This window comes from Rattus norvegicus, chromosome 6 (assembly GCF_021556685.1).
Source record: "Rattus norvegicus strain SHRSP/BbbUtx chromosome 6, alternate assembly SHRSP_T2T, whole genome shotgun sequence".
Classification (NCBI taxonomy): Eukaryota; Metazoa; Chordata; class Mammalia; order Rodentia; family Muridae; genus Rattus; species Rattus norvegicus.
The window spans coordinates 13,132,501-13,137,999 of record NC_141539.1 but is presented as its reverse complement, the minus strand read 5'-3'; positions in this window follow the sequence as shown (position 1 = coordinate 13,137,999).

The window sequence follows — 5,499 nt, the reverse complement described above, 5'->3', positions numbered from 1 at the left end:
GCAAACCAAGAAAACCGTTAAAGGCCACTTGTCGCACCCCAAGTGCCATCCCCAGGAGCTCACACAGTAGAAGCAGAGAGCCAACCACTTCTGCTTGCCCTCTGACCTCTACCCAGGAACCATGGGGTGTGTGTACACATACAAAATATGTAAATGGAATAATTTTTAATCAATGAACTTTTATTATTTAAGGTATATTCATTTTCTTTGTTAGTGATTACAAGTTTGGGATCTGCTCAAAAAATTTAAAAGACAATTGACCATTCATGGTGCTGCATGGTTAGATTTTTTTTTTTTCATTTATTTGGAGACTCTGTGTGTGTGTGTGTGTGTGTGTGTGTGTGTGTGTGTGTGTGTGTGTGGTGAGAGGACACCCTGTGGTAGCCAGTTCTCTTATTTCACCATGTGGGTTCCAGGAATCAAACTCAGGGTGTCAGTCTTGACGGTAAGCACCTTTGCCCTCAGAGCCGTCTCAGCAGCCTTGTAATTATGATTGTTAGGTGAGGACATTTTGCTTACTTGTTGTAGCAGATACTGTACAAATTATACACTGACACCTCTACCGCCCTCAATTTGCTTTCCTTAGTGTCCGTGTGTTTAAAGTGTGGCCCAGGACAATGCCGCTTTGTCCAGGGTGGCCAGAGAATCTAAAGCTTTGGGTGTTGAGATTAGGGTTTTCCTCCTGAGCGCGGTGGGACGCCTCTGCAGGGAGAATGACATCACCACACTTCCCTCCGGTCACTGTGCCAAGATGAGTTGGTAGGCCCAGGAGCAGAGGAGTAAGAGGTAGGAGTGGAGACGGGTGAGGTGTCACAGATACCTGACCAAATGTGACTTCATCTGCACCACTGACTCCTCTGTCCAACCCCCTCCCTCTGAGCTTAAGGCTTCGTGCTCTGTTGTTGGTTTTATCTGTTGAACGGCCAAGGGCAGTTTTGTTTGTTGTTTTGCTTTTTTGTTCTTGGTGGTTTTTTGTTTGTTGTTTGTTTCATTTTACTCGTGGCTTTTTTTGTATGTATGCATGTGGGGGGGGTCCTTTTAGATTTATTGATTTTTAAATTTTACATGTAGATGGTTCGTTCCTGTCTTTTGTTCTACTTTGTTCCTGGGGGCTTAGGTCAGAGCTTCCTGGATTTCTCCCCAGTAAACCTGGGGCAGGTATTTGGTCTTTTGTTCCTGAGGACTTAAACCGGTTTTCCCACTGTGCTTCCAGGAATTTTCCACCCGGTGAACTTGAGGCATATATTTGGCGAATAAAGCTACAGATTGGGCATTCTCTCTTAACACAAATGACCCGAGTATTTGTGTTTTTTTTAACCCCGCAGGCTTATGTCTGGCTCTTGGTACCGGATCGGTGCGGGCGCCGACACAGAGTGTGTGTGTATGTGTGCCGAATGCATGGCTGCTGCTTGTGGAGGCCAGAAGAGGCCGTTAGATCTTCTAGAACTGGCATTTTAGACGGTTATGAGCCTGAATGCAGGTACTGGAAACTGAACCCAGGCCCTCCACAAGAATAACAAAGTGCTCTTAACTGAGAAGCCATCTCTCCAGCGCCTGCTTCTTTCTTGCTGTTGTTAAGGTCTCACATAGCTCAGCCCACCCTCTAACTCACCATTGCAACTCATTATCTTCCTGCCTCAGCCTCCAAAGTGCTGGAATGTATTAGCAGGAGCCACGCCCAGATAAGAAGTATTCCTCCTCTTCTCTTCATCAATATCGTTATTACATTGACTTACTTTATGGTGTATGTGTGTGCGTACATGTTTGTTTGCTTCTCTCTCTGCGTGTGCATACATGCATGTGCCATGGTGTGTAATGAGACGGAGGACATCTTGCAGAAGTCTGTTCTCTGCCCTGACCATGTGGGTTCTGGGGAGGAGTCCCGTCATCAGCTTACAGCAGGTGCCTTTCCTTACCGCTGAGCTATCATCACAGCCTCATTTTCATTTTTTTAGCTTTCCTGTTTGGAAATTGTCTCCTTACCCAACTTTCTTTAGATATATTGGTTTTCTAGGTTTTTTTTTCGTTTGTTTGTTTGTTTGTTTGGAGACAGGGTCTCATGTAGCCCAGGCCGGCTTTGAACCCACCATTTTTCAGGGAATGGCCTTGACCTCCTGATCCTCTTGGTTCTACACTGAGATTAGTGCTTATTTGAGGGAATGTCATTGTGTTTTTTCTAGACTTGTGTGTGTGTGTGTGTAAGTGTGCATCTGTGAATGTATAACTCATGTGTGTGTGTGTGCGTAAGTGTGCATCTGTGAATGTATACCTCATGTGTGTGTGTAAGTGTGCATCTGTGAATGTATACCTCATGTGTGTGGGTGCCAAAAGAGGGTATCAAAGGCCCTGGAGCAGGAGCTGAGAGGTTGTGAGCCACCCAACTGGGATTTTAGGAACTGAACATGGGTCCTCTGGGAGAGCAGGAACCACCCTTGACCTCTTTGGCCCTGGTCTCTCCAGCCCCCTTTACTTGCATTTTTATAAAGCAAGGCCTCAATGTATATCCCAGACTGGCCTGGAGCTCATCCTATAATGCAGGCTGACCTTGAACTCATAATGATCCTCCTGACCCGTCCTTCCAAGTGCTGAGGCTAGAAGCATGAAATCACCTCCCCTGGCTTTCTCAAAGGGTTTCACCTGGTCTAGAACGATCTTCTTCCTTTTCTTCAAATTTTGGGGTTCTCAAAAATCCTATCTCAATTTTCTTCTCCTTTTAGGCAATTAATTCATACAGGCTTGAATCATCAACCACAATCTTAAATATCAATGACTACTACATCTGTCTATGTATCTAGGTACCTATCTATCACGTACGTATGTATCTATCTATATCTAAAAATAGTCTTAAACTTCCTCCTGAGCGCCAGATAAGATGTTTTTAACAGAGCGCCAATAGTTGTACCTCACTATCCGAATCTTCAGCCAGGCTCTGCTCCAGTCCCCGTTTCCTGTCTTTGTGAATGGGACAAGCTACAGTTCCATCAGATTTGAAAAGTAGGAATCGGGGCTGGGGATTTAGCTCAGTGCGGTCCCCAGCTCCGAAAAAAAGAACCAAAAAAAAAAAAAAAAAAAGTAGGAATCATCCCAAATTGCTCTTCTCTGAGCTCTACATTCTGTGGCCACGTTCCCAAACACCTCTTGTGCCTTCCTGGTCTCCACTACCATCTCTCCACCGTGTTTAACTCAGGCTCTGTGTGAGCTCTCCTCTCACGTGATTTCTGGGCCGCTGCCCCCTCCCCCTCCTCCCTCTCCCCCTCTTCCTGCCCTAAAGCAATCTTCCATATTGCTACCAAAGGAATTTCTCCATCCATCTGACCACTCACAATCACTCCCCAGATTAGTCATCAGCAAGATAACATCCGACCGTATTCAGAGTGATAAGGGTCACTTGCCCTTTACTATCGGATCGGCCATCTTCCCTACGCTGTAATAATCTAGCCGCAGTTGAGCTTCCCAAACTTGTCTTAGAGTTGACTTAGCTTTTGTTTTTGTTTTTTCTCTTTTTCCGAGACAGAGTATTGCTGAGTGGCAGGGTCTGGTTTCTACCTTGAGATCTGTAGTAAATTGTTTGAGCCTGGCACCAAGGCTGATCCCGTGAGTGATTGGGCCAGGCCTGGCGGATCACACCCGTAATTACGAGTGGAGGCGGAGGAAGCAGCAGGCCAACCCCGGTTACCTAGCGAGACCTTGGTTAAGAAACAAACAAACTATAAAAATAGAGGGCTTGGTTAAATGAAAAACTTAACCAAGAAAGGTACATTTTCTGCCTAGCCTAGCACAGTGGTGCATTGTTTAATCTCAGCACTTGAGAGGCAGAGGCTGAGTTCTAGGACAGCCTGCTCTACATAGTGAGCTCCAGGTCAGCCAGGGCTACTGAGCAGAGACCATCCATGTCTTTACACCACACACACACACACACACACACACACACACACACACACACACACACACACACACACACACACACACTTCCAAGTCAGGCATGAGCCCCACACCCAGTTTTAGAAACTTACTACAAAGCAAAATTAACGTAAAAACAAAGAAGTGTAGAACTGAGTCTTAACAAGCAGGAAGTAATAAAATGTCATTAGACTAAGACCAGAGCTTAGCTAGATAGGCCTCTGATAAAAACCGTGTTTATTTAATTGGCACACGTAAAGATTACATGCATACACATCACATTATCTCCTAACATTTTAATTATATTTAGTGTGTGTGTGAATAAGCATGTGACATGGAGCACATGAAGAGGTCAAAGGACAGCTTGTAGGAATAGAGTCTCCCCTTCCATCATGTGGGGCCCAGGACTGAACTCGGGCTTCTCTGGCTTGGTGGCAATTGCCCTTGCCTGCTGTACCATCTTGTTGGGCCCTACGTGCTATCTTGATACATGCAAACATTACATAATGTTTGAATCAGGGTAAACACATTTACCTCCTCGAGCATTCTCATTTATTTGTGACAAACACACCCCAAACAAAACCCAACATCTGAAAGCTTTCCAGGGGCTGGGGAGATGGCTCAGTGGTTAAGAACAATTGCTGCTCTTCCAGAGGACCCAGGTTCAGTTCCCAGCACCTCCATGGTGGCTCCTGACTTTGTGACTTCAGATCTAGAGGATCTGACACCCTTATCTGGCAGATACAAGTTCTGTACAGACACACCCACCGGCAAAATACCCATATGTATGGAAAATAAAGTAAGGTAACTTTTTCTAGCTTTTAAATTATACAGAATAAACCCATAAGCCCAGCACTCCCGAGTTTAGGAGCCGGAGCCAAGAGGATCAGAAATTCAAGGCCAACCCCAACCACTGAGTGAGTTTAAAGCCGGCCTAAACTAAAGGAGACTATAACTTAAAAAAATATGGAGTGGGGGTTGGGGATTTAGCTCAGTGGTACAGCGCTTACCTAGGAAGCTCAAGGCCCTGGGTTCGGTCCCCAGCTCCGAAAAAAAGAACCAAAAAAAAAAAAAATATATGGAGTGGGGGTTCTTTTTTTTATTTTTTTAATTGGCTGTATTTCTTTATTTACAGAAGTGGGGGTTCTTGAGACACGGCTCAGTGGTTAAACCCACTTGTTGCTCTTGCAGACGACTTGGGTGTGGTTCCCAGCACCAGCATGGCCTATCACAGCCATTGTAACTAACTCCAGTCCAAGGGGATGCACTCAGCTTTGTAATACACATACATGCACGCAGGCAAAACACGTACGCTCATACAGTTAGGTAAAGAAACCTAACAACAGCACGTTATCATTATCCTTAATCACTGTATTATGTAGTAAGACACCAGAAGTTAGGTAATTCTATGCTAGCACCATTTCTTGCAGGCTCTGGGGAGGAACCCCAAGGCTTTTGCACACTGAGTACACTCTATACCACTGACTGCACTCGTCAACCCATTCATTATTCTCATTGACTTATGAGTGTGTGTGCGTGTGCGTTTGTCTATGTGTGTATGTGTATGTGTACGTGTGCGTGTGTGTGTGTGCATGTGTG